The sequence below is a fragment of the Drosophila virilis genome, unplaced genomic scaffold (assembly GCF_030788295.1).
Source record: "Drosophila virilis strain 15010-1051.87 unplaced genomic scaffold, Dvir_AGI_RSII-ME tig00001990, whole genome shotgun sequence".
In the NCBI taxonomy this organism is placed as follows: domain Eukaryota; kingdom Metazoa; phylum Arthropoda; class Insecta; order Diptera; family Drosophilidae; genus Drosophila; species Drosophila virilis.
Window position 1 is genome coordinate 38,488 of NW_027212877.1, and position 11,859 is coordinate 50,346.

The following is an 11,859-nucleotide window of genomic DNA, read 5'->3' on the forward strand; positions in this document are numbered from 1 at the left end:
AGGTTTATGGCATGGCCTTTTAGTTTTGTCTTAATAAGACTTATAGCATGTGCTTCGTATGTTTCTTTTAGGGAATCTACCAGATTCAGAGCATCTATGAAGCTTTTTAAATTTTCTGCCTTGCCATTAAACTCTGGTAAGAGCGATGAGGCTAACTTAAGAAAATTACTGGTGTTTGAGCCATGTCGACCATTTCGCTTTGTTCTTGCTTTTGTTCAAGTTATTCTTCTATTGATTCCATTTAATCAGTCATTTTAAATGTTGCTGGTGTAGTTAGCGCATTCGGAACAAATATTTGAAAATTATGACTTTCCGAAATGTGTTTTATATTTTAACACGCCAATTGATTGTGTTAAACGTAAATCGCTTAACCTACGTTCTTTGTTGTTTACAATGTCACGGACTTTGTTGTATGATTCTACTAGAACTTGCACATGTTTTATTTTTGTTTGGTTTGATATTTGTAGTTTATTCAATGCTGAATTGCTTATCATGTCTATTATCATATTGATGATAGAGTAAAGTGCAGCAGAATATGATGCCTTCCTTCACAAGTATGGCAATGACTACTATTTCAACACCGATTTTGATAGCTCTTCGCTAGGCAGTTATAACAGACGGCCAGTTTATTAACTTGCTAATGCCGAAGGGATGGAGATAGACTTCCCCAACTGATAGTTGGTCGTATGGGATGTCACGGTTTCTTCACGCTCTCCAACTTTTGACCACCGACTTCCAGAAATGCGAAGAACTCATCGGCTATCAGGACCTTGTCAATTCCAGCGGCCTCCTGACATTTGTTTTGAGTCTGGGTGTCCAATTCTTGAAGCAGCGTGTGCACTATTATGTAACCTGAGATTTCCTCCAAGCTCCCTAAAGTTTACAATGCACGCTATGCAAATTAACGTTGCCGGAGAACTCACGCTGCCCAAGAACCGCATTGATGTCTGTCTGGAAAACAAGACGATTACAACTAAATTTTTTATTTAGAATATCCAGAACCACACGATAATTGGCATCAAATATCGATACGAATCCAACACAGAGCTCGGCTCGGGATGCCCGTTCTTATGACGAATAAATGTTGAATAGGACGGGGTGTGAGCTTCAACCATGCCTACCACCTCGTCGAAATCAACGCATAATTTGCTGCACAAAATAGAGAGTCTATGAATGCTGGAAGCTGTATTTTTCCAGCCTTCAAAGGCGTTTAACAATAACTTTTGGTAATAGAATAATGGAAATTTTATTCAATATCTTTATATGCACTAAAATATAAAAACTTTTTAGCAACTGTTTTGAATCCCAAAACATAATAAGTTTATCTGTCGAATTGATAAGTTATAAGTTATTTGGTCGTTTCTTTTTCGCCCCGATCACCAACTAACAAACAAGTGGGTAAGAAAAAGGAAGAAAATGCATTTTTATAGCAGCTGCGATAAGTGCAAGAATCACTATCAAACCTGGTTTACAACGAATATCTATATTGGAATATCCAGACTAATATCGTACAGAATAACATAAAAAAAATTTTTTTAGTTTTGTATTACACTATAATTTACTTAGCTGCCTTGATACTTAGCCGCATCGGTGAGACAGCTGGATGAAAATAACTACGTTAAGTGCATCAAACTTAACAGCCTTTTGCACTTAAGCGCCTCATATCGGAAGTAATTTTTTGCGAAATTTTTTGCCAAACAAAGCGCTTTGTTGGGTCGACCATTAAAGAAAAACTACAAATTATTGCAGCTATAAATGACAATGACAACAAAAATTATGTTTGCACTAAGTACAAGTGTGACAAGTCAACAATTAACCGCATAATTAAAAAGCAAGCCGAAATACAACAGTCTGTTTTGTACAAGGTTAAACGACGATTATGAACCGGACGCCAATTGGCTTTGGCGCTGGCGTAAGCCTCACAACATTAAATACGGAAAAATTCATGGCGAAACTGCTGCAAATGATTCTGTATCAGCAAATTAATACATACGTGAAATATTACCAAGGTTGATTAAGGACTATAATCCAGAAAATATTTTTAACGGTGACGAAGGCAGTTGACCTCTTTTATAAAGCAATGCTGAATGCTACATTTTATACTTGTGGAAATCAGTTAAATGGGCAGAAATCTCAGAGAGCAAGGCTTAAGGTCTTGTTCATATGCAATTCAATCGGGACTTACAAAAAGGCTTTTATAATAGGCAGATCAAAATCCCCACGCTGTTTTAAGAATGTCAATGTGCCGCTGCCATATTATGGCAACAAGAAACCATGGATGTTGAAAGCTTGATGTTGAATTGAGAAACCAAGAACGGAAAATATTGAAAATATTGACAACGCAACAAGTCATACTAGTGTAAAAGACTGTAAAAGACTCTGGACCAAGGCATTATTTACTCTTTTAAAATAGTGTATAGACGTATATAGACGTCAAACAACAGCTAATTGCTGTAAACTGTGGAAAAACCTCAACTGAATTTTTAAAAACATTGTCGTTGCTCGATGCTCTACATTTTGTAGACCAGGGGTGAAAGAAAGTAAAAGAGTTAACAATTCAAAATTGTTTCAGAAAGGTAAGCAATTCATATTATTATTGTGGCTCCGAACTAATCAATGGGTTAAGGTGGGATTTAACTTAAGTTTTGAAGGCAGAGCATCTGTTGAAGTAAATGAGCCAGTATCTGTAGAGGTGGGGTACGAATCGCATATTAATTGGGACGAATATACCAATATTGCCGCAGATGTGTCTTGCCATGGTCATGGAGTAAATTGTTCCTTCCCGAGTTCAAAAAAGCGATGAACACAGTGGAGATGAAGACATCCAAAATTATGATACAGTTATACTTTATTTGCGCCGTTAAATTGCAGAGGAGCCTTTAAACATTCCTTGGGTTAAAGATGTTATTACCAACTGAGTAATCGCTACATCGCCAGACTAGGCAACCACCCAAATAATCTTGCCATTGGCCTATTAGACACTAGCTCAACAACAAGACGGCTCAAAAGAAGACACCCACTTGACCTCCCCCAAAGAGTCTAACTCCACACATTCCACTGCACTAAACAGACTCATAGATACACGCAATACACAACTGCTAACGTCCGGAGAAAACATTTAATTATTGCCCAATAAGAAGCAGATTTTAAATAAATAAATAAATAATTATGTTAAAAAAAAAATTTAAATACATGCAGTTAATAAAAACTACAAAAATAATACATTTTACTTAGTAGGTTACTATGAAATTGATTCGCTTTTAAGGAAAAAACCTAATTTAACCTCCTTTTTAGGATAGCTGCCTCTAATGTCCGTGGAAAGTCTCGAGGCAGCTAAGCAAATTATACTGTAATTTCAATATTTATTATTTTACTTATTGAGCGCGTCAACTTTTTTATTCGGATGCTCAGCGAAGAGTGAGACTAAACGATAGAAGACTTTCAGTGTCAAATCTGAAAATAACAAAAGCCTTCTTGGGCATTGTAACTTTTGCATAAATAAGTGTATTTCAACAATCATTATTTAAAAAAGCTATTTCACTAAACTAAGTGTACGACCTCTTTCCTGCTTGCATGAATATTTGCTTATTTGATGCAACTGCTGCAGAATCAAACAACCATATCGATTCCTTGAACACACACAGTAAGAGTATTACGACATGGATTGATTGAACACAAGGCAATCATATGTTGTTCAGTTTGTGGCAGTCAAAGATTTACGACTAGCGAGCCCTTAGTGATATGTTTTGCGATCCTTTTCTTATATTTGTAAGGAGTCTAATAAAATATTTTCTGCGATAGTCTCTAATAAAATATTTTCAAGAGTCTCTTAAAGGATATCGCAAAACGCTCGCATAAAATATGATTTACAAACATTTTTATTCATGCCCATTTTGGTTCCAATAAAATGTTTTCTGTTTTTTTTTTTTAATTTTCATTTTCAAATCAAATTTAAAAAAATTTTAAAATATATGTAACATTTTATTATTATTTACCAAAATTGCCCAAAAACCAATATATCGATATCGATTTTTATCGATTGCTTGGAAAGGGAGTAAGTTATCGATAATCGGAAACAAACTTGATCTGTGCAGGCACTAGGAGCATCTACATCTGCAATTTCAAGTCTCTAACTCTTATAGGTTCTGAGGTTCTTGCGTTTATACATAAAATGGGTAAAAATTTGTTCAAAATCCAAATGTATGTAACAGGCAGAGGAAGCACCTCCGACCTCATAAACTATATATATATTTGATCAGCACCAATAGCCGAGTCGATCTAGCCATGTCCTTCTGTCCGTCTGTCCACATGTATGAACGCATGGATCTCAGAGTTTGTTTCCGATTATCGATAACTTACTCCGTTTCCAAGCAATCGATAAAAATCGATATCGATATCCTGGTTTTTGGGCAATTTTGGTAAATAATAATAGCTACAGTCTTCAAACTTGACATATAGCATCTAAAATAGAATATATATATATATGCATTTGATGCTGGAGGCAGAGGGTTCATGGTATCCCCAAGTCGGGAGTTCCCGACTAGAACCTCTTACTTCTTTTTTTGTTGATTTGGTTAATAATATTTCGGGTTCAAGTACTAACATTTTTAATGAAAATTTATTCGAGACATGCTTCGAGATGTACTTCAAATTTTTTTTCGGCATATAAGTTTTTTGTTGATGTATAAAAAACAATTTTTGAGCGATTTTTTAAGTTTCATCTGATGTGATTCATACTAATTTTTATGCCTTACATAATAACCTAATAAATACCTATTCACTGATTTTAGAATTAAAGTGTGTGCGCAATTTTAAACAAAGCTGGAGTAACTAAGGAGGCGCTTTGTTTTCTTTTAAGCAAATTAACAAAATAGCCCAAAAAGTCTAGTTTATTCTCAGTATACCCAAAATAAAATATTTGTGAATATCCTAAAATGGCATCTTCAGGTCCAGCTGAAGAAAACGAGCCACCATTTGAAAACGCCGATGTTTATCATGATGACGGTATTAGTATTATGGAATTATTTAAATACTTTAACATATTTTAGTTATATCTCTTAGGACATACAAAGGGAAACCGAGAATCGAATGAGTCAATGAGTACATATTTATCTAGTACAGTTTACTCTAAGGAAGATTTGGAAAATTTAGTTGAGCTTATCCAACGAATGACTATTTTATATTCACTTGATCACAGGGATTGGACTGAAAGCACTCTAAATATTATAAGACATTGGATACTTAAGCCGAGCAAACCAATGCTTACATTATTTTACGATTCAAATATCATAACGGCATGCCTAGGATTCCCAGTTGCACCCATTCTTGACATTACTTACTTTGTGCGATCACCTAATCAAATTATCACCGCTGATGCATTTCATGATATTGTACATTTTGGGACCATTCATAATGATGTTGACGGTTGCCTGCTTCGCATTCTCGAGTTGGCATATGCTCCTATATTTCGGAATCACTCAGAGTGGGATGACAATATAAAACAGCGCTTCTGCAAAGCTTTAGACAAGTTTCTTGTCTATTTAACGGGAATGCACTTTAAAATGTCAGGAATGACAGTGTTATATGTTCCTTATATTGTGAGGCAAATTCCACGGCAAAACATTTCATATGATCCTGAGTTTGTAAAGAACCTTGAGTCGATCTCAGTTTTTTGGGCAACGCAGATACGGACCCTTTTGAATGACAAGACTTTATCTGTTCCCAATGATTTTGTCATATTAGAGGATGAATACGAATTTTGGCTTTATCGGTGTAAGTATAAAGTTGTATCTTTGAATATGTTTAAAGTAATTTGTGTCCCTGTAGTTGAAGTTTTGCAAGCGCTCAACACACAATTAGAACAAGTTGATGTACAAAGTATAATTAAAATTCTTCGAAATTCTCATTCAGTGTACATTAAACAAATTGATGAACTAGTTTATGAGTCTACGTCCGAAATGGAACGGGCAATGTCAAATATCAAATTTCTACATCTTCTTATGGACCCATGTGCTGAAATTAATCTCACTGAAAGTCCTGCAATATTATCTCAGCTATTGCCAAAAATCATAAATCTTATCTATTTTATTTGGGTAAATTCGGAACATTACAATAGACGAGACTTAATTACAAGTCTATTTCGTGACTTGAGCAACCGAATTATACGGTTTTGCACAGAAATGATAAATTTGGATAAAATACTTTCTGGAAGTTCCCGATTTGGAATAAAAGTCTGCAACTTGTCTCTGAATTGTTGTCTTACCTACAAAGGAATCTATAGTTTAATGGCGAAAGAAAATGCTAAGTTTGATAATAGATTGGGTTGGAATTTAGACAATGCTATGATTTTTAATCACGTAGATGCTTTTATGGAGCGCCTAAATGATGTCATAGACATATGCGAGTCGATGATTGTATTTGGAAGATTGGATGAAGCTGAGAGCATTCCCAAACCACAGTTCGGTGGAACTACTGGGCCTGAGTTTGAAAAAACAACTGAGTCAGTCGAGAATCAATTCCTAGCAACCTTAACAGCACTAAATACAGACTCCAAGGAGTTAATATTAAACGTGCATAAAAACGATTGGTATGAAGAAGTTCTTAAATATCGACGAACAGTTCAAAGTATGGATGAGACTGTCCAAAGACTTATGTCGAATGTGTTTTTACATGTCTGCAACGTTGAAGAAGCAATCGAATCTTTAAATGTAATGCTTTTTTATTCATATCGTAGCTCCATAAGAAAATCGTATTTGCGACAAGTCACAGAGGTTTGGTTATTGTTTTGTAATGAAATGGATTCCACCTCACATATTTTAATGGATCGCAGCAAATTGCACGAGACTTGGGTACCATATTATGCCTCAAGAGCTATTGGTTATCGTATCAATATAGAAAGACTTACATGGCTTCGAAATCGTTTAAATTCGTCTGAATGGTTACCAAATGTTTCCGAGGCCTTGATTGTTCTTAATAAATTTGAAAATTTGAGAAAAGAATTTGATAAAGAGATGCGTAAGTCATATGACGAATGGCAAAAGAATTGTTGTAGCACAGTTTTAAATCAAAAGTTGGACCGATTTTTACTTGCTCGTAGTAAAAAAAAAAAAGGACTACTTGAGTGCAATATAGACCCAAGCGTATTAAGTATTTGCGAACAAGCCCAACATTTTTCACGTCTTGGGTTTTCGGTACTTGGACCGGTGCGCAAAATTTTTGAAAAACAAGATACCCTCCGATTTGTTTATAACAGTGTTTTGCAAGTTTGTCTTAACTATAATCATATACTATCTGCATTATCCGAACAGGAAAGGAAGTTTTTTCGGTCTCTTATACAAGCGTGCGATCGAAAAATTGCACCGGGAGTTTTCAAATTAAGCTATGGAGGTGACCTAAGCGATGCGTATATCGCAGATTGTGCCAAACATACAAATAAGCTACAAGAAACAATGGATATGTATAAACGTGCTAATAGGAATATTGCCCGAACTTGCGAAAAGATCTGCAATACACCAATGTTAAAATTTACATTTACAGGTGCAGTTGCAATATCTCTTTTTGAAAGCCATCTTTCCAATTACATTAGACGTGTAAGTAATGTACTTCGAGGATACTATAACACGATAACGGATCTATTATTTGCTGTTTTTATGAAGTTTCAACCAGTTATCGAGGACGTAAGTACAAAACCCTAAAATATTCTCATCTTCGGAACCCGAAGATTTAAGACACTGCTCGATTTCGTAAACAAAAAAAGTTGACCTACTGTTTTTTGTATCAATTCGTCCTAGTCCCTTCTAAAAAGTGCGAAGCACTAGCACAACTAGCGTTGCCCTGCACTCTTGCCATTTTACCTCTTCCTCACAGCATGTTATCATAACAGCGGGTTACGGCATGCCAAATACTAGTAATGCTGTCGTCGCTTTCAGTCTAAAAATGTTAAGCTCAATTAATTACAATCATTTACAAAGAAGAAATGAAACACAGTTTAACATGTTATATCATATCCGGATAAAACCCTTAACTATACCACATCAAAAACTTTGTGATTATATTAAGCTTCAAACTTTGTAAACTGGAATTTGTAAACATCTATCGGAAGTTAAACAAAATGGTTGCATACAAATATTTGTGGTGGGTACAGCACTGAAAATAAGATTGAAGCAAATCGGCTAAAACTGAAAACTACACCAAAAAAAAAATATTAGAATCGGTATTTTTACAGAGAGGGATGGATTTTCTAAAATGTGCGAAATACACGTCAAATAAATATGATGATCAAATTGATTTCTACGGGTTGGGCTTTGCGTTGATCACCATTCAGTAAGTCAGTCAGGACAAGCAGTTTTATATATACAGATATATAACAGCGATTCTTCCGCGATCCCCGCCAGTCACTGATTATAAGCTAAACTCATTACTTATCTAGCAATTCATAACAATTTTCCGTCATATACATATTCTAGCCTTAATTAGAAAACTAGGAGATATCCTCAACACTCTATTAATTCCTTTGAAATATGTTGTTGAACACCACGACTGTGTTCGTTCAGTGAAGTCTTTGGAATGTTCTTTATTCGGAACTCTGTCCGCTTCACAACCTTATATATAGAAAAATATGTATCCTTCTGTCGTAGCAGAGCTTAATTAAAAGAGAGTGTGTGTGTCATGTACACGCATTGTGAGTGTGGTACCTTTAGCTTGCGCTATATAAGCGTTGCGTGGGATATGCGCCGTCAGCTAAACGGCAACCTAGAGTACAAGTGATCCGCGCTGCGTAATATGAGCCTAGGTCAATTGGCTCTGCGCTTCTGGCTTTGTTTGTTATTGTAGGCATCAAAGTGTCGCATACTTATGGATTGAAATACAGGGGGTTATTTAATGCTTATACACACTTCACATCACGTTTTAGAAGAATAAGTTGAATTAAGCTAGCGGGGCTAGTGAACCGTTCTGCGTAATATGAGCCAGAGCCTATAAGTAAAGTGGCTCGGGTTTTATTTAATGTATGTATGGAACAAAGCTGAAATTTTCACTGTATTAACCATATGTGATGAAAGTGCACGTTAAGACGGGGTTTCGGGAAATTCCACCCGCAAGTATGGAAATATCGAGATAAATGTTAGTATGAAACTTTATTGCTTACCATCCGATTGGTCTCAAACTAAATTTCAAAGTTCTTTGTTCAAATTCATTTGAAGCGTGTTTCATACTTTTCCAAAAATGTATTCCTCCTTGGTGGAAATGGGGGTCAAAGATTTGGTGGGTGACGTTCCGCGCCTAAATTCATTTTCAAAGCTCTATATGAAAAATTTGTGACGTGTTTCACATTTTTCGGAAAATCTAAACTCCTTCGGTTGAAATGCGATTCAAAGATTTTTTGGCGAAGTTTTAAGTGGTGTCCGATTTGCTTCAAACTTTTTTTTAAAGCTCTACATAAGAACTTAATGAATAAGTATTTCAACCCATAATTGTTGTTAATTAGCGAAAAACGTTGGTATGAAACTTTTTTGTTAACCATCGGATTGGCCTCAAACTTATTTTCAAAGATCATTGCTAAAATTCATTAGAGGGGAGTTTCACACTTTTTGGAAAAATCCGTTCCTCCTTGTTGGAAATGGAAGTCACAGATATGGTGGGTGGCCCTTTGCCTTCAAATTCATTTGCATGGATCTACAAAAAAAATCATTTGAGACGTGTTTTACATCTTTGCAAAATCTAAGCTCCTTCGGTGGAAAGTGCATTTTAAATAAATTTTTTTAGAATTTTAAGCTATGTCCGATTTGAATCAAAATTATATTCAAAGCTGTATATAGGAATATAAAGAATACGCGTTTCAGTGATTTGGGTAATTCCACTCGAAACAGTGGTAAAGTGTCGGAAAGCGTTTGTAGCAGTTTTTTACTGTCGGCTCAGTTTCAAAATCACGGGCAAGGCTGGGCTGTACCCGCTAGTTTTATATATGGGGTCTATGAAAGTTAGGTTGTTAAATTCTGTAAACTGATTTGGTAATCTTCTTTGGTAGCGTCTTCAATTCTCTGTTCCGGCTAGACCAACCAGAAATTATCGCCCCTTATTCCAATCTACGTGCACAACAGACTACGCTATGGATAATCCTTTTCGCGTGCTATGTTAAAATTATTATAGTTTGCATCACGTTTTCTCTACCGAAGCGTCTCTACCCCTAATAAAATCGTTGCTTTCAGGATACCTTCGGGAAGTCGCTGACCATTCCCAGCTATGAGCAGGGTCATAGCTTGCCGGACAGGCTGAAAAATGTTCCCCCACCGCGTCGGTGATTTCCCATTACTTTTCTCTTTGTCCTATCTACTTAACACTCTTTATCTTACTTACATTGCTTTACTTTATTAAAAATCTTCATACTTTATTTTTCCCTATTTATTGTATTTTCTTTATTAATATAGTAAATTAAGATTATCTTTAATTTTACTTGAGAACACTTTTCCTACTTACAACCTTCTGCTCTAATAGCGTCACTGACTAAATTAGCTGTGAAAAGGGGACAGCTGGCCGGACTGGCAAATAAAACACCTCCATCGGTCGGTTATGCTATTTAGAAAATTGTCTTCCTTAACTAGGCTTTTAGCATATAATTCTATTGAATAATGAGGAAGACACTCGTTTTGTCCACCATTAATAAATAAATAAAATAAAAATCTTCCATAAACATGTTTCTATGGAGAGTATTCAAGTACTGTCAATGGTGTAGGGTTGAAACAATATGTGAAATAATTAAACTATTCTTGATTTGGGGTATTCGTTTGGCGTTACGCATACATTTTCACATACTTTGTAATTGTTTGTCATTTAGGGCCATTAATAGTATTTCTTGATTTGTAACAAGGTATGCGAAGGTATGCATGTGTAAAATTTAAATGTATGTAACAGGCAGAAGGAAGCATCTCCGACACCATAAAGTGTATATATATTTTTGATCAGCATCAACAGAGCAGTCGGGCTAGTCATGTCCGTCTGTCCGTTCGTTTGTCCGTCTGTCCGTCCATCCGTATTTATAAACGCAAGGACTTAAGGAACTATAAATTAGAGAAATTTTAACTGTATGTGCTCCTAATCCATCTGCAGATTGAGTTTGTTTCCGATAAAACGACCACTCACTCCATTTCCAAGCAATCAATAAAAACTTTTAAGATGGGTACACTATATCATATAGCTGCCATACGAACGATCGGTCGAAAATTAAGTTGAAAAATAAAGTTGATTTTGCTTTTCAAGATATCTTGACCAAACCCGTCAAGATCCTATTAAGATCGGACCACTGTACCATATAGCTTGCCATAGAAACGATCGGTCGAAAATTAAGTTTTTGTATGAAAAAACATTTTGTTTATCAAGATATCTTGACCAAACTCGGCATTTATTAGTTTTACTATGCTCCTCATATATATGCAAAATTCTATTAAGATCAGACCACTATATCATATAGCTGCCATAGGAACAATCGGTCGATAATTAAGTTGTTGTATTAAGAAACATTTTGTTTTTCAAGATATCTTGACCAAACTCGACATTTATTAGTTTTACTATATGTGTAGTTACAAGCCTTTTTGCAACTAATTAATTAGCACTGCTTTGTGTGCAACGAACGGTGAAGAGAGTAGGCAGCAACTTACATAGAGCAAACATCATTAGCTCTTAAGCTGTAATTATGTTTATTGTCCTCTGCTGTTACTGCACGCAGCCATCGCTGTTATCTCTACCGGTCACTTGACTTAGCGTCCTTCCTCCGTTGGAAGGCACGGGACTTACGAGGACGACATCATTGATCCTGGCTAAGGAGTGCGCCATTTGGAGTGCTGTTGAAGAACGGGCCCAAAATAC

The 11,859-nt window shown here is 35.7% G+C and overlaps 1 long non-coding RNA gene across 1 annotated transcript; it reads left to right on the forward strand.

Moving 5' to 3' along the window:
* Positions 1 to 4,816: 4,816 nt before the first annotated feature.
* LOC116650129 (uncharacterized) lies at positions 4,817 to 7,707 on the forward strand. Its single transcript, XR_011417360.1, has 3 exons — positions 4,817 to 5,004; positions 5,062 to 5,772; positions 5,827 to 7,707. It is a non-coding gene; the product is annotated as an uncharacterized lncRNA (long non-coding RNA).
* Positions 7,708 to 11,859: the final 4,152 nt, after the last annotated feature.